The 17,965-nt window shown below is 43.3% G+C and overlaps 1 protein-coding gene across 4 annotated transcripts in view; it reads right to left on the bottom strand.

The window, feature by feature from the left end:
* PRICKLE2 (prickle planar cell polarity protein 2) overlaps positions 1 to 17,965 on the bottom strand; it is a 351,792-nt gene that overhangs the window by 177,865 nt on the left and 155,962 nt on the right. The window contains exon 3 of one of the 4 annotated variants that reach the window (XM_069084181.1): positions 14,507 to 14,610. The exons of 2 other annotated variants lie outside the window; for them this stretch is intronic. The gene's annotated coding sequence lies outside the window, so the exon portion shown is untranslated. Of the gene's footprint in view, positions 1 to 1,460; positions 2,272 to 14,506; positions 14,611 to 17,965 lie in introns of those variants that run through there. One more of the 4 variants, XM_069084180.1, reaches the window with a different exon arrangement.

The following is a 17,965-nucleotide window of genomic DNA, read 5'->3' as shown; positions in this document are numbered from 1 at the left end:
TATATTATATTATATTATATTATATTATATTATATTATATTATATTATATTATATTATATTATATTATATCCAGAGAGAGAGTCATGGGGGGGGAGGATATCATGGGATGCATAATGCTTTTTTCAAGCTGCCTCTCCCTTCCCAAATTATTTTTGGGAACTTAGTCCTTTCAATCCATGCAAAACTGACCAGAAAGTAGAAAAACACACATTACATCCCCCCCACCCCCCACTCCAGCCTCCTGAACAAAGCTAAGACAGTTGAAGCTATTTTAGCTTCTATGAGACACAGCTGTCGATGGGGTTCAAGATTTGCTTTCTGTCATTCCACACAAATCCTGACCGGCCCCCGACAGCTGAGATGACATAGGCTGCCTTTGGGGACTGGGAGCTAGAGACGACCCTCAGCTCCTTCAGAGATCTGCACCTCTACCCTGTTGGCGAAATATGGGCCAAAATGGAGCAGAAAATGCCAGGAATTCGGGGGGGGGGGGGGTGTCCTAAGATGCCTTTTGAGTTTGAAGGGGTTTCCCTTCTTTTAGGGCTCTTAACTCTTTTTTTTTTTTTTTTTTTGCATCACGCAGTCTCGTGATGCCTGTGGACCCTTTCTCAGACTGGTGCTTTTAAATGCACAAAGGAGATGAGTTATTTTGAAAGGGTTCTCCCATTTTTTATAACAAGTCTATGGACTGAAGGTTAAGAAACTGCTCGGTCAATCAATCAATAAGCATTTGTCAAGCACCTTTCTCCTGGTGGGCCAGGCATTGGGGATGAGAAAGAAAACAACGAAACCAAGAATAAACACTAGGCAGAGAGAGTAAGTAAAGGGTATGGGGATGGCTCTAGGCTCGCAGAGTTGGAGCTGGACAGGAAGGACCTTAAGGGGCATCTGATCCCACCCCCTCAGGAGATAGGAAGTGACTTGCCCCAGAAAAGCACGAGGAGAGACTGAACCTGTGTTCGAACCCGGGCAATCTGACTCTAAATCCAGCTCCGCGCCTCACCAGCAAAGAGAGGAAGGCAGGATTAGGACGCAAGGTCTCTAGTGGGAGGTGACCCCTTTCTTCCTTTAATAGACAGCACTTGGCGCTTTTTGCAAGACGAGTAACTGAGGCCCTGCAAGGTTCAATGACTTGGCCAAGATCACAGCTCAGTTCCCCTCCCCTCCCAGGAATAACACCAGCCCATTGGCCAGATTTCCTCAGCGTCCCTAGCCCAGGCTGCCGGCTCCCGGGAGGCTCCAGCCCGACTTAGTTTGTCAGTTGCACATGAGGCTTCCCCAAGTTGGGACTCGGTCATTGCCACTTCGGAGCTCACGGCCACCTCCCCTGCCCCGTCCGCCTTCTCAGACGGATGCACGGGCACGGCCGCTGCCCGCCGTAACCGGCCTGTCCCCGGGCCGACTTGGCCACTGCGCCCCCCCACCCCAGCCCGCAGCCCCAGCCGGGCCGGGCACTCACCAAGGTCACGCCAGCATCGCTCCACCGGCACGCGGCCGCCGCAGAGGGTCCCGCAGTCCGGACGGGGCAGAGAGCGCCCGGGGTAGGGGCGGGCTGGGCAGCGGAGCTTTACGGGGGGCAGCTGGGGGTCTCCCACCGACCGAGAGGCGGCGGCTGCAGCTGCGGGGGGCCACGGCGCGAGGGCTGAGGCAGTGGCCGCATTCTTGCTCGGGGCAGCAGGGCTAGCGCAGGGCCATGCCCCCGGGCCCGGCTGCGGGAGCCCAGAGAGACCTGGGAGCCGGGAGGGAAGGGGGCGGCCGGGCGGCCAGGTCAGTGGGCAGCCCTGGCTCTTCCGAGGAGGCCGGCCCTGGCGTCTGGCCCCCGGCCCCTGGCCTCCTCCGGCTGCTGCTGCTGCTGCTGCTGCGGCTGGGGCTGTAGCTGAGGCCGCTGGGGCTGCAGCCGAGGCGGCTGCTGCTGTTGCGGCTGCTGCGGCTGCTGCTGGGGCTGCGGCTGCAAGGGCCGCCCCCCGATCTCGGAGCTTATTGGTGAAAATGCCGAGCCACAGGCCAATCCTGGTCCGGCTCCCAAATTTAGATTTCAATCAAGAGACCCACAACCTTTCCACTTGGAAGGGGGAGGGGCAAGGTAATGAGGAGGAGGAGGAGGAGGAGGCCAACCAACCACCTTAACTGGGCTCCGGGGGCAGGCTCAGCCGCCCACCGTCCTCACAGGCCCTGTTCCACCATAGCCGTCTACAGGCCCCAACCTGGACCAACTTAGAGGATACCAACTTTCAAAAAAAAAAAAAAAAAGCCCAGTGTTCCTACTGCTGTTCAAACCTGCCGTAGCTCAGGGCCTTAGGAGACAGCTAGGTGGTCGAGTCTCCCTGGAGGGAGACTCGGAAGACCCAAGTTCTACCTCAAACCTAGCTGTGTGATCCTGGGCAAGTGATTTAACCTCTTTAACCCCATCTTTAACCTCAGTTCCCCCCATCTGCAAAATGGGAATAATAATACCACCTGCTTCACACTCAAATAAGAGAACATATAAATGCTTTTCCAGCCTTAAAGAGCTATATATAGCCTTGCTATTATTGGGCTCACAGAACCTCCATTAAAGTCACCAACCTCAGTAAGATCAGAGAAAGGCAAAGAAGGGAGGATGATAGGGACATTAGAAACCACCAAATACAAGCCTCTAAGAATAGGAGCTCAAGTTTATATAGGACTTCAGGTTTCCAATGCAGTGTGTGTGTGTGTATAAAATCTCATTTTACAGGTGAGAAAACTGAAGCACAGTGTCTTGCCCAAAGTCATAGGGAGTAATCGAGACCTCAATACCTTAGCTATAGACTGTTTGGCTGTTGGTGGCACCTGGTGCTCACATACTGGGGACATTTCTCCATCTCCACTGGTCATTTTCCGATCCATCCTTTTCTCTCCATCCACCTAGCTACCTAGTCCAGGTCCTTATCACCTCTCACTGACTGCTGGTCATCCTCCCTCTAGGCTCTCCCCTCCCCAATCCCTCTTCCACAAAGCTGCCAAACTGATATTTAACCATCGCATTCCCTTGCCAACACACTCTAGTAGCTAGCTTCCCATGGCCTCCAGGAAAACCACAAATCCCCATGTTAGGAAAGCCTTCCTAAAACCCTGATCCATAGAAACCATTTCCTTTTTTTTTTTTTAGATTTTTATTTTTTTGCTTTTTTGGAGGGGGGAAGGTAGGGCAATTGGGGTTGACTTGCCCAAGGTCACACGGCTAGTTTTTGTGTTAAGTGTCTGAGGCGGGATTTGAACTCAGGTCGTCCTGACTCCAGGGCCAATGCTCTATTCACTGAGCCATCTAGCCACCCTATAGAGACCATTTCTAAAGTCTTATTATTCTCCTTCACCCACTCTACATCAAAGCCAAATTGACCCACTTGCAGTTCTTCATGCCTTGTGTTCCATCTCCTGACTCCATACCTTTTGCAAAGGCTGGTCCCATCACCTGGAATGCACTCCTTCTAACTTCTTAGAATCCCTAGGTTTCTTCAGGCTCACCTCAAATGCTACTTCCTAAAGAGGCTTTTCTCAATTCACTCCTTCTCCTCTCTCCTCCTCCCTTCCCCCAATTGCTGTTTATATAATTATATTGATTTATGTGTATATGCTGTTTTCCATTAAGAGAATATAAACATTTTGTTGCTGTAGTCTTTTGTATTCTTAGAACTTGGTACATAATAGGTGCTTAATAAATGTTTGTGGAATTGTTAAATTGACTAGATTAATCTTTTTTTTTAAACCATAGAACCCTGCATCTGGGGAAGCCAATGGGCCCTTTCTCAGAATGTTTTAAATGCATAAAACAAAATACGTAGGATTACAAAGAAATGAATTATGTTGAAATACAGCTAACATTTTTTTTATAATGAGTTCCCAGACCCCAGGTTAAGGATCCCTGAACGAGATGACTTCTTAGTACCTTCCAGGTCCAGCACCTCTGAGACCTTTGAAATTCTTAGCCTGGCTAGGGAGACAGGACTTAGTTAACACTTCCAGGCATCTGTGATCTCACTAATTGCTAACTCCCTCCAACATCACAGATTGTAACCCATCCCTGCCTTCTCATGAGTTGCAATATACAGAAAAAGGAAACAAACAACAAAAAAGTAGCATATGCTGAAATACCAAATGAGTACATTCTCCAGTGTGAAATCTCTAATGCCGAATATCGAGTGCTGACTGAAGCCTTTCCCATATTGCTACATGTTCAGATTTCCAAGCACAGATCAAATTTAGAGACTTCACTGTCAGACTGGAGGGAAGATTAAGTAGAATCTTTTCAGTATTACTTAGTGGATTTGTAAATGTCTTAGATGATGGAGTGGAGAGAAAGATGATAAAGCTCATAAGGGGAATGCCCATTTTTTGGGAACTTGCCAATATAGTATTCATAAGAGTAAGAGAATCCAAAGGGAATTAGGCAATTTGGAGGAATGGTCTGCATTAAAAAGACCGAAATTCAGTAATAATAAAAGGCTGTTTACAACAGACCACAATCTTTACTGCTTGAAAGGTGCAGAAAATATAAGATCCCACTGGCTTAAAAAAAGGTATTGGATTCAGTAGAGAAAAATGCCAGGGTAAAAGCTATCATCTAAGATCTGCTCGACATACAAGGTTCCTTTGTAGACCTAATGACATTGGTAGCTTTGCTCAATAACGTTCTGCCTAACATGAAGCCTGACGCATCAAACAGGCAGCTAGATACATGTTCACCAAAGGAAGTTGCCACTGTCCCAGAGGATGACAAGTACAGAGAAGGATTCCTTATAGTTGGTGAGACTCTGTTTATGGATGTTATTTATGGACAGCTTGAAATTCTGGAAACATTGCAAGCCCCGCAAGATTAGATTTGTGATTGCTCTGACTTTCTTGAAGCTGAACAATCCACATAGGAAAAACTAAATGGATGAAGGAAGGCTCTTACTCATATAACAAGCTTTTAGTAAGCACCTACTACATAGCAGGAATTGTGTTGTGCTGTGCATACAAAGACTAAAGTGAAATCACCCTAGCCCTCAAGAAACATATTTTTGGGGTGTGGAAGGAAAACATCTAAATAAATACAGTATATATACAAAGTAAACAAGGACTTTATATTGTTTCCAGGGCTTGATACAATCAGTACAAAGTCATGTAAATAGGAGCATTTACAGGCTCTCATCAATTATAGAAAATCCCCCTTTGTACTGGACAGAAACCTGGAAAGATTAAAAGAGGCCTATGCAGCTGTCTCATTGAGTTGAGCTTGAAGGAAGCATGGGAGCTGAAGAATCTGAGTGGAGGAGGGAATACATTTCAGGCTTGGGGGACAGTTTGTGCAAAGTCATGGAGGCAGGGGGTGGTGTAGTCCTGTGCAGCTGGATGACACCCCATTGAAGTGGTCTCATTTATCTTGGTCAAACACTGCAGATGGACCATGATCCAGGTCTGAGATTCAGTAAGGATCAGATAGAGCTAGATAGCATTTGAAAAGTTTCAGAGTTTCAACAAATTCAAGCATTTTCCAAGAATTAACACCAACATTCTTCTGGCGCCCTGTTCTGTGGCTGGAGATTATGGAATTATACAGCCTCAGAAGAGTCAACTCTATGGATGGCCCCAAGGGCAACAGAGAGATCCATCAATCAATAAGCATTTACAGAGCCCCCTACTATGTCCCAGGGACTTCACTTGGAACACAAAGAAAAATGAAACAGTCCCTGCCATGGAGAAGTTTACATTGCAAAGAGGAGACAGATATATATATATATATATAAATATATATATACACATATATATATATAGGGATATATGCATATAGGGACATACAGATATATGCATATAAGGATATACATATAAATATATAGATATACGTATATGTAGACATACCCATATGGGGATATCCATATAAATATATAGATATATAGGTATAAATGTATAGATATATAAAGGTATAAATATATAGATATATAGCAATAAGTATATACAGATATATCCATATAGGTACATACAAGCCAAAATGTGTATAAAGTATTAAACACTTCATGGAGACATCTGCAAGAAGCAGTAGGTGATATCTAGGTGGCACTGTGATAGAGTGCCGAGTTCAAATTCAGCTTCTGACGCTTAGCTGTGTGATGCTGTGCAGGGTATGCAAACCTCTTAGCTTCAGTTTCCTTAATTATAAAGTAGAATCATAATGGCCCCCATGGGGTTGTGAGGATTGAATGAGATTATATGTGTAAAGCACTTAGCATAGTGCCTGGTACATAGTAGGTGCTTAATAAATGCTTGTTTCCTTCCCCTTAAAGATATTATTAAAGAACTACATGATCAGACAGGAAGATGGGTTGGTTTATAACATGTGTGAGGGGAACACAGGAACAGCTTGTGGACTTCAATAATCATCCATAATGTAAAAAAAAAAATAGAAAAAGCCACCCCCCCACATGTTGGTAAATCTTCTGTGAAAAATTAGTGACAAGATGTGAAGATGTGGATGGATTATAATCTGCACTGATGGCAGGCTAAATTTTTAGAAAGATCTAAACCAAGTATTATGTGAGATCCTAGGGAGACAGCTAGATATAAAAAACATTTACTAAGAGTTTACTATTAGCCAATCATTGTGCTAAGTTCTGGAAGAAGGACAATGAAAAAGAAACACAGTCCCTGACCTCAAAGAGCTTACATTCTAACGGGAGAAGACAGCACATAAAAAATGGGTGGAGGAAGAGTATTCTGGTTCTGCGCCGGGTTAGGGAGCAAGGTCAGCATAGACACTTTCTCAAATGGAGCTTCTAAAGTGGGTAATCTGAGGAAAAGTCACAGGGTGGAGGCAGAAGAGGAGGCTGGGGAATAGGAGGCTGAGCTGTGCCGGAAGGTTCAAGGGGAAAAAAATCTGGATGATGATGGAAGGACTGCCTTGAGGAGATGGTATTTAAATTGGGTTTTAGTCGGTAAGAATGTATCAGGTAGCAATGGAAGGGGTCCAGGGGCAGTACAATTGAAAGCTAGAGGTATGAAAGTTCCCTCCATTTCCAAAGCCTTCTCTAGACCTCCACTTAGCCAAATGGGCAGTGGTATAATGGAAAAGATACTGACTCTGGGAGACCTGAGTTCAAGAAAAAAAGAACACTGGTATAAGAGTGAAATACCAGACCAGCAAACAAACAAACAAACAACCCCAAAAATGCTGGGTTCAAATATGAGCTCTGCCGCTTGCTCTAAGAATATAGGTCCTTGGGCAAATCCCTTAAGCCTCTCTAGGTATCAGTGTAACCTGGAAAGCAAGGAGTTTGCAATAGGGTCCCTTGAATCTCTAACATGCAAGATCCCATGACTCGAAACCTATCTGTTTCTAAATGGGATTCTATTTGCCCAAAAAGCCTTTTCTGAGGGCAGACTGAGCTTAAAATGATCTCTTCAATTCTATTCATTTCAATAATAGCCCCCATTTACATACATACATACTGTTTCATGCCCTTCGAAGTACTTTGCTAAGAAGGATGAGCTCTGCAGATGGGGAAAAGGGCTCAAAGATGAGGTGACCTGTCCAAGGTCAATTCAATCCAATTAGACACACATTTATTAACCACTGACTTTGTGTAAGGCACCAGGCAGCCCCTTAAAGAGCTGGTAGTCTCTAGGAGGGATACAATTTCTACATGGATAAGTCAACACAATAGAATTTAAGGAGGGAAAGAAGCCTCTAACAAATTAGAGAGAATAAGAAAAGACCAACTACTGCAAGGACGTCTATTTGAGAGAGCCTAGGAGGAGTCTAAGAGGAAGAAGTTAAGAATGTTTATTCCATGCATCCAAGAGGGGAGATCCTAGGATCACCAATTTAAAGCTAGAGAGGGCCCTTGGAGACCTCGAGCCCAACTTCCTAATTTTACAGAGGAGAGAAAGGAAAATGAGAGAGGTCAAATGAGCTGGGCAGGGGTCACCCAGCCAGCACGCGTCAGAAGCCAGACACATCCGACTTGTCTTGTCTCCAGCTTCACCATGGATGCCTTATGTACATGCACCAATAAATATGATTCCAGGGTAACACAAGATGTGAAGGGGGCAAATTCAGTCCCAGGGCTCTAGGGAAAGGTGAGGAGGGAGAGTTTGCTTTCAGTGGGTGGGTGTCAGGGAAAGCTTCCTAGAAGAATTAGCAAGCTGAATTAAAAGCCGATCAAGACAGCTGCAAGGCCATCCTCACTGGGATTTTGTATCAAACGAGATAATGGCCATTAAAGTCTTTTGTAAAATATCGTGTGACTTATACATGTAAGCGCTTATGATAACTGTTCCTGAGTACATGGTCTCGGACAAAGGGAGTCGGAATTAAGCTCAGTCCATGCCCTGGGATCTATATTTGGTCAATGAAGCAGAAAGGTTATTGTACTTAGAAGTTTCCTTTTTAAAAGCTTAGTATGGTACTTGCATGTAGGGGTGTGTGTGTGTGTGTGTGTGTGTGTGTGTGTGTGTGTGTGTTGTGTGTGTGTGTGTGTTAATTTGACTTTTACTTAACCTATGACTTGGTCACCCTGGGCAACTCCCTCCCTTACTAATGCATGTCTGGACCTTCTCTGAAACTTACAGTCTGGGGCACTGAAATGTTAAGTGATTTGCTCAGGGTCATGGAATCTGTGTCAGAGACCAGACTTGAATCCAGATTTTCCTGATTTCAAGGGCAGTTCACTGTCCACACTGCCAAGCTGCAAGTAATAGGTGGTTAATAAACCTAGATTGAATTGCTCGTGGAAAGGTAAAGAAATGAATGTTGAATTTGAAGTCAGAAAAGTCAGGTTTGATTCCCAGCCCAGCCATTTACTGTCTGTAGTGACATGGACAAGACAGTTTGCCTCTCTGGGACTCAGTTTCCTCAGTTGTAAAATGAGGGAGTAGAACTCGATGACCTTTAAGATTTCTTCTAGTTCTAAATGTACCATCCTATGAACTAGCATAACCTCAATCACCCACCAAATAAGTGTTTCCCTATGGGCCAGGAATCTGTTAATTATGGGGATACCAAGAAATACAAAAAATGGAACTCACATTCTAATGGGGGGGGGGTGCTTATATAAGCTAGATGAGAATTTCAAAGGGAAATCACTTGGGGCAGGTAGACCCAACAGAACCAAGAAGGAAATGATAAGGGTCTGTACTAGGGGGATAGTCATGTGGGAAGAAAGAAGTGACAAGATTTGGCACCAGCAATGGGGGAAGGGGGAAGACCTGGAAATGACTCCTGTAGAAGATGGGATTTTAGCTGAGAGAAACCAGGGAGTGGAAGTGAGAGAATGTTTGGAGAATATCTGAAGGAGGCCTCTGCCTACTCAGCCAGAACAAGGCAACAGACCCTAATCCCTTGACCTCAACAGGGTGATGCTAAACCAATTGCTGAACAATAGCCATAGAAAGTTTTGGGCTCTTCAGAAGGAATCTGGATGGATTAGGTGGTGAAGAGGAGGGGTAAATCTATTCTCCTCTCACAGTAGCCCTATTACTCTAAACCCAGGGAGCCATGCTACTTCATCTGAGACAGGCAACCCCTGTCAAGTCATTTCTGGTGCCCACAATGTGACCTTGCTCTAAATAGATACTTAATAAAGGGTTGTTGGGTAAGATTAAAGTCAAAGCCTATTTCTTTTGCCAAATTGCCTCATTATTCTCGAGGCTGGAGGCTCAGACAAAAGTTATTTCAGTATAGGAAAAGATGATTATTTAGAATTCGGAGAAAACTGCAAAGATTTATATGAACTGATACAGGGTGAAACAAACAGAACCGAGAGAACAGATTACCCAGTGACTCCAATAACAAAAGGGAAAATGACAAGGAAAGACTTCAGAACTCTGATCAACATCCAATCATGACTTTAGAAGAGTGATGGTGAAACAAACCTCTCAGAAAGGGGATGGACTAGAAGTGAGGAAGGAGGCACATGCTTTCATACACAACTAACATGTAGATTTGTTGTGTTTGACTATACTCATTAGTTACAGACAGATTTCAAGTAGGGGGGACAGGAAGAGGGAGTCAGTAGGAATTGATGGGAGTATGAAAAAAGAATACAGTATCAATAATATATTCAAAAATATACTGAAGAAAATTACACACTTCACTAAAGAGATCAAATTCTCCAATATAGTTCCAAAGGCAGTGGTGATAGAAAGAAAACTGGACTTGGAATCAGGAGGTCATGGGTTCAAATCTTACCTCTGACACAACTAGCCCTGTGACTCTGGGCAGTGCCTTAGGACAGAGGTGCCGGACATGTGGCTTGCAGGCCATAATATTTACATAGATAAATTTTTTTTGTGCTTTTTGGAGGGGCAATTGGGGTTAAGTGACTTGCCCCAGGTCAGTAAATGTTAAATGTCTGAGGCCAGAATTGAACTCAGATCCTCCTGATTCCAGTGCTGGTGCTCTATTCACTTCACCACCTAGCCGCCCCATAGATAATATTAATATATGTTTTTTCTAAATCAATATGCAGCCTGCAGGATCTATTTCTATCTGAATCAACCAAGTAGTCAGTCAACTACCATTTATTAAATACTACTGTATGCCAGATATTATGCTAAATGCCGGAAATAGAAAGAAATGCAAAAACCAAATAGTTCCGGAACCCAAGACATTCACAGTCTGTTGAGGGAGAAAACATTTAAATAATTATGTACAGATAAGATAAGGAATAAATAGTTGGGGGAAGGTACGAAGATTAAGGAGGTCTTTATTCTGCAAAAGGTGGGATTTGAATTGAGAACTTTAGGGAGGCCAGGAGTTGAAGACAGGAGAGGGAGGCATTCCAGGAATGGGGGACAGACAGCCAGTGGGAATTTTTGCAGTGGGAGGATGGAGAATTGTGTCTCCTTTACCCAGGGTCATAGAGCCAGAACATGTTAGATGCAAGACTTGACCCCAGCTCTTCTAGTTTCAAGGTTTGCTTCCAATCCGTCCCCTTGCCTCTTTTGTTGGTATCATTATTGTTAATTAAACTAAAAACTAACATCCAAGATACCTGAGTTTCTCCTGTATTCTGAATAGCCTTCACTTTCTCCTATTATGCCCCATCAGAATAAGAGGAAATAAAGGTTAGGTTTTCATTTCGTAGTTTTCTAGGCTGGTCTCTTAACTGCAGAGATCCAGAGGCTGACTATCTGCCTAGCCCAAATGCTTTCCCTTCATTTCTGTCATTTCCACTCTCCACAATTCTGCCACCAGAACTGCCAGGAGAAGGAACATGATTCACAGCACTACAAAAATGATTAGTGGAAGAAGATGAAACTATTGATTAAGAGCAGTGTGATCAGAGGATGAGAATGAGCCCTGCTTTCCCTTTCCCATTTCCTGAATAATTGAGCATCTTAAATCAGAAAAGGATTGTGGGATTTTTCTCAGGATAGGATTCACCGTGTATCTACCTACAGGGAACCATCTATGTTTTTGCCTTTAAGTTCCTGGAGGGCTCTGTGAATTGGCTCTGCTGGGTCCTGAATTCACCAGCCTGCCTAGGGGTAATTTCCATTAATTTCTGCAATGATTAAGAGGTCAATTTATACAACTCTGATAATTGCCCAGCTCGGGAGTGAAAATGCATCAAAATTATCTATGCCAAAGCAAGAATAATTACGGCCCAAAATGATGGCAGGCACTTATCAGCTGGAGAGTCAGGGCTTTCTTTGGAGCACTGGAAATCATGAGATAGCAAAAAGTCAGCTCTTCAAATTGGTTTGTTGTGTAGGTGGGAGAGTGGGGGATGGGGAGAGAGCTTTCTACTCCAGCAATTATATCTTTGGCAGCTCTAGGTTACAGGGTAGTAATATGAGGAAGTACAGGAGAAAGAAGGTTTTGGTTTTTGTCATTTGCAAATCAGAAACTGAGAGGATCGGAGATCTGGAGCTGCAAGGTATCTTCAAGGTCACCCAGTTCAGCCTTCTCATTTTCAAGATGAAGGATGAAAGACCACTGAGGTTAAATGACTTCTTTGCTTGTGATCACATAGCCAGGATTTGAGCTGAGAACCTCTAACTCCTTTGAATTCAAATTCAAGGATTTATCTACAATACCACACCACCTCTCACAATACCTCTCACCATGACAACAAATAATAATAAATAATCAAGATTTCCCTCAAGATACATCTGTAAGTAAATTCCTTCCCTCTCCATTCACCACATCCGTTGGCAGGACCTTTCCTTAGTCTGTGGATTGACACCTGCTTGTCCCAAAAATATTTTATGAGTTTTGTACCTGTGTATCATATGCACAATAATAGTAACATTTGTTGGATGAGAACAATTTGCTCCATGACCATGAAGGTGGTGGAAGCAGGTGCTTTGGAGCCCTTAGAGCTTGGTTAGATGTTGCATCCTGGGCCATCATCTTGACTTTTATCCTGCCACTGGACTTCTATGACTCAGGCTGACAACTTTGCAGACCTCTGCCTCACTTAATGCATAGCTGTCAGCCTCATTTAAATCCCACAATGTCATTGGTCTTCTAGGTGATGCACTGGATATATTATTGAACCTAGAGTCAGAATAATCTGAATTTGAATCTGACTGTAGACACTTAATAGCAGCATTGATCTCAGCCTGCCTCAGTTTCCTCAACTGTGAAATGGGGATCATAATAACACCTCAGGGCTGTTGTGAGGATCAAATTCGATAATATTTGTAAAGTGCTAAGCATGGTGTCTAGCACACAGTCAGCACTTAATAAATGCTTGTACCCTTCCCCCCTGCTCGGTGCCTTGAAGCCCCAAACTTGCACTTTTTTCTCAAAAGCAGATCGAGAGCAGAGATGATATTCCATATCTCCATCTATCAGGCATCCCACAGCCATAAGTCATTAATCAATGGTCCCTATTGAAACTGATGGAACTGGAGATGAAAGTCTAATGCTTGTCAAATACTTGTCGAAATCTAAGACCTTCCCAGGCCCTGCACTCACTTCTCTTTTTGTCTTCTGACTTCATTTAGCTTTAAGCTCACGCTCTTTATTTTAATACACACTGCATTTTAACAAGTAGGTCAAAGTCATTTTACCCCTGCAATATGATTACCATAGTAATCGCTATATTTTATAACCAGTAAAGTGCTCCCAGGGAGACCAGTGGGGACAGCCACACTCTGTAACAAAAATAATCATTTCAGCCCAGCAGAAAGGGGGCTTTTTCCACAACCTCCTGGCACAACAGTTCATTTCCGAGGCTCCCACGATATTTGGCAACGACAAATGACGAATGCTAACGGCTGGCTAATGAAGCATTCAAAGTAAGTTACGTTCCATATCTTTTATGCCTTTTTTTTTTTTAAATTTCCATGGGGTTGGTAATGGCTGGTATTCAAGAGAAATATGTAACTCGACAGGGGCCCAGTTATGAGGATTATTGGCTAATGTTATAGAATCATAGGGCTTGGAAAGACCCTAATGGTCATCTCGCTCATGTTCCTTTCCTGATGTCCGAAGACCCCCTTCACTATTTGGTTATCCAATCTCTGCTTGAACATCTCCAGCACACAAAGGGAGCTCAGACACTTCGGAAGATGCCTAGGATGAAAACGTGCCCCAAACACTCTTCTCCCACCTCAACCCAAAGACATTTCACTGGAAATCTTGACAATGAACTCTATCCAAATAATTTAGCTTGTGTAAGAAAACAGATTGTTCCCTCCTACTCTCCAAACTACCATTAAAGGATACTTTGTTAGCAGATGTGTGTGTGTGTGTGTGTGTGTGTGTGGTATGAGATGGAAAAATGAATACTCCATGCCTTATTCTAAAGCATCACTCAATCCAGCCTTCATGGTAATAGAGTCCATTAAAGAGTGTGGGTGAAAAATGTCACCACCACTGATGGATGGGCTTGTCAATGAAGTCAGGTGTTTACAGTTATCTGTTGCTTCAAGGTTAATAAGGGGCATCTGTTGGATTGGGACCAGCATATATTTTTCATTCCTCAGTCTTCACAAACTCAACAGAAATAGGTAGAAATCTGCACACTGGAAGATGCATTAACTCCTTCAGGACACTAGGACATCAGTTAAAATTGCAATAATTTTTAAGCCCTTCTCCCTTTTTTGTCCTCATATCTGTTCAATTGCTAAGATTTGTTGATTCTATTTCTATTGTGTCTCCAATTCAGCAGCCCAATCCTACCCCAGGCCCTCACCAGACTTATTCCAATAGCCTCTGTACTGGTCTCTACCCTCTTTAATACATACTCCACCCAGAAACCAAATTGGGAGGTAGTTAGATGGTTGGATCGTCTGTTGGGTGATGCCTGTGTTTGGAATCCAGAAGACCTGAGTTCAAATCCAGCCTCCCTACAATTACCAGCTGGGTGAGTGAACCCGGGCAAATAGCTTCTATAATCTACCTCAGTTCCCTCACCTGTAAAATGGAGATGAAAACAGCACCTGCTTCCCAGGGTTGTAGTGAGGATTAAATAAGTTAACATTTGAAGTGCTTTGCAAACATTAAATGGGCACAGAAATGCTAGCTGGCTATTACTGTTATTGTTTTATTATTACCTTTACTATGCCATCAAGTTATATGATGAAGGATCAGCGATTTAGGCAGTGCAGAAACTCCCTTTGACGAGGTCAGACGCAATCCAGTTATGGTTTAATTGATTCTGTTAAGAGAATAGATGTCATAACTTTGGTGCTGGAAGGGACCTCCCTCTTTTTATAGATGAGGAATCTGAAATCCCAACAAGCTGGGAAGTGTTCAATGTCACAAGACGCATAGGAGCAGGGACAGATTCGAAACCCAATCCTCTGACTCTATGGCTCTTTCCACTGAGTCTTGTCTCAGGTTCAAAGAGGCTACATGTCTTCCTTATGGTCACACAGTTGTTAAGCATCAGAGGGAGGGGCCAGACCTAGCTCTTCCTGACTTGTCATGGTTCCCGTTGATTAAATTACCAATTCAGGGCAATGCAGGTGTGTGTTGCTTTAAGAAAACCCAATATTAAAAAAATCTAAATTTACAGTCTTAATAATCAGAAGCTGATTATTCTCCCTACAAAAGAATTAATCACTTTACAAAAGGATTCACCACAGGGTTCTCTTAAATTGCCAGGTCCTCTTGTGAATTTAAACCTGCTGCATTTCACAAAAATGTGATATACACATAATAGTTCAGAAGTGGGCTACAGCATAAATTGTGATTTGCCCACAGAGCCTGCCCTAGAAGCCTTAAAGTGTTAACACACCACCCAGCTTGACTAATATACTCCTGAGAAATAGCTTACTCACCTGGCAGGAGGTGGCCCATTAATTTAGAGTTTCTTTAAAAAATTAACAACCGTTTATGGAAACCACATAGATTTTGGCTGCCAAAATAATTTAGCTTGGCAAACACCTCAACTTTGACAATGTGACATCTCAGGATGCAATGTAAATGAGACAAGAGCAGATTCAGAGAAGGACGGCAACCTCCGGTGACCTCAGAGACAATGTCAGAACAAGGCACAGCCCTGTAAATTCTCCATCCTACTGGTATCCCTTGCAGTGGTGGCACAGTGGATAGAGCGTGGGGCCTGGAGGCAGCAAGACCTGAGTTCAAATCTGACCTCAGACATTCACTAGTTGTGTGACCCTGGGCAAGTCACTTAACCCTGTTTGCCTCAGTTTTCTCATCCATGAAAATGAACTGAAGGAAATGGCAAACCACTCCAGGAAAGAAAGCCCCAAATGGGGTTAAGAATAGTCAGGCACTACTGAAATGAATAAACAAGGGTAATTTGTTAACAATCCCCTACTTTGGGCAAGGAACGGGGTGGCAGAATGTTTTTTGTCTGGAGTTTTTGGTGGAGTGGGTGTGCTATATGGACTTATTTTATTTGGACTTGTAGTCAGGAAGTGCCAGGTTTGAATCTACTTCAGACACTTGGTAACCTTACTTGTGACCCTTGGTAACCATTTTGAGTCTTAGTTACCCTATCTGGAAAATGGGAATTATAATAGCTACCTCATGGGGTTGTAAGGTTCAAAAGAGATACAGGATGAAAAGTGCTTTGTAAACCTTAAAGTGTTCTGTAAATGTTAACTGTGATGATGATGATAATGGAATTGACGATGATGGTGGTGGTGGTGTGTTTGTGTGGGCCCATGCACATGTAGGCAATGATCACACCTCCTTCTTAATGTGAAATATTAATCTGTATTCTAGAACCTGGCTATTTTTACATTTGAATGATGTTTCTGCAACTTGGATGAGATAGCAGTGTTCCGCTCCACAGCTCAGTCTTCCTAGGCTGCCAAAAAGTCCTCACGAGACATCACTCCCATCCATGTATTAATAGACAGAACAGAATCGACTGATAAAATTTTTAGTATCAATTTATGAAAAGTAAACCAGAAATTCCTTATTCCCTAGTACTTCTGACTGTGTGCCTGTCATTTCTGAGGCTTGGCAGCAAGACCCTGGTAGAATCTGAATGAGGGCCTAGAGAAAATAAAATTGGATAAGCCCCTTCTGTTTGTGGGTGTTAGAAAGATGCATTTTATAAATCATTCCTCCTCTTTTCTGGAACCACTTTCATGAGCCTTCTTAGGATTTGTATCTAGCCATTACTGTCTGAAGAATTATTGGAATAAAACTCACAATTTTCATGAAATTTACAGGAAATCCAGAGTATTTTGACTTAATTTCAAAAACTAAATCTTTAGAGATGGCCTGGACTTCAGAGGCCATAACAACAGCAACATATCAACAGCACCACTACCTAGTATTCATAGTTCTAAGCTTTGCAATTTGTTGTTTCTCAGTCATTTTCCACTCATGTCCAACTCTTTGTGAGTCCATTTGGGGTTTTCTTGGAAGAAATATTGGAGTGCTTTGACATTTGGAAACTGAGGCCAACAGGGTTAAGCAGTTTGCTCAGGATCACATAGCTAATTAAATGTCTGAGGCTGGATTTGAACTCATGTCTTCTTGACTCCAGGCTCCATACTTCATCCATTATGCCACCTAACTGCCCAAGGTTTGCAAAACATTTTACGGACATTATTTCAATTTAACATCTCAACAATCCTATAAGGAAGGAAGGAAGGAAGGTGTTCTTATCATCCCTGTTTTATAAATGAGGAAACTGAAGCAAACAATAACTATGTGACTCAGCTAAGGGTCAGCCAGCTAGTAAGTGTCTGAGGCTAAACTGGAATTCAGTTCCTCCTGACTCCATGCCCAGTGTTCTGTGCCCTTCGCCACCCATCGTCTCTGGTTCAATCGAGAGCCAAACAAAAATTCCTTGTATAACAAACTTGACAAATGGTCATTGCTCGAACACCCCCAGTGAACGGGGAACTCACTAAGTACGGAAGCAGCCCCTTCCACTTGGGAGAGTTCTAAATTGTTAGGAGGTGGCTGTTGTTGATTTTGTTTTTCTTCCTCTATCATCCAGTCTAAATGTGTCCCTGTGACCCGTACCCACTGTTTCTAGTTCTGCTCTCTGGGGCCAAGCAGCTTCAGTGTAATTCCTCCTGTCTGGGAGAATGGGAGTTTCCCAAGAGCAAAGTGACTCCATTTTGTCTTTGCATCTATCTCTGGCACTAGCAGCAATTAAGTGAATTCCGTACTTTTCTTGTGGAAATAAATGATCAAAGGAATCTCCGTTTAAATGGAACTCATGTCATACGCACAGGTATATACACACAGTGTGCCCCAAAAGCCTTAGTGCACTTTTAAACTCCAGTAGCTTAAATCTTTCTATACACACACACACACACACACACACACACATGCACACATACCCCAAAAGTCTTAGTGTGAAGATTTTGCATATATGTACATATATGCACACATAGATAGACAAATGGTTGGAAATAAGAGAAAGAAAGAGACAAAAGGAGAAAGAGAAAAAAGAGAGAGGAAGAGGGAAAGAGAAAGATAGACAGACGGATGGATGGATGGATGGATGAATGGATGGATGAATGGATGGATGGATGGATGGATGGATGGATGGATGGATGGATGGATGGATG

Source organism: Petaurus breviceps, unplaced genomic scaffold (assembly GCF_028583685.1).
Source record: "Petaurus breviceps papuanus isolate PSGF00001 unplaced genomic scaffold, PetGlider_PUasm1.0 174, whole genome shotgun sequence".
Classification (NCBI taxonomy): domain Eukaryota; kingdom Metazoa; phylum Chordata; class Mammalia; order Diprotodontia; family Petauridae; genus Petaurus; species Petaurus breviceps.
The sequence above is the reverse complement of the archived record's forward strand: the minus strand, read 5'-3'. Positions and strand labels throughout refer to the sequence as shown.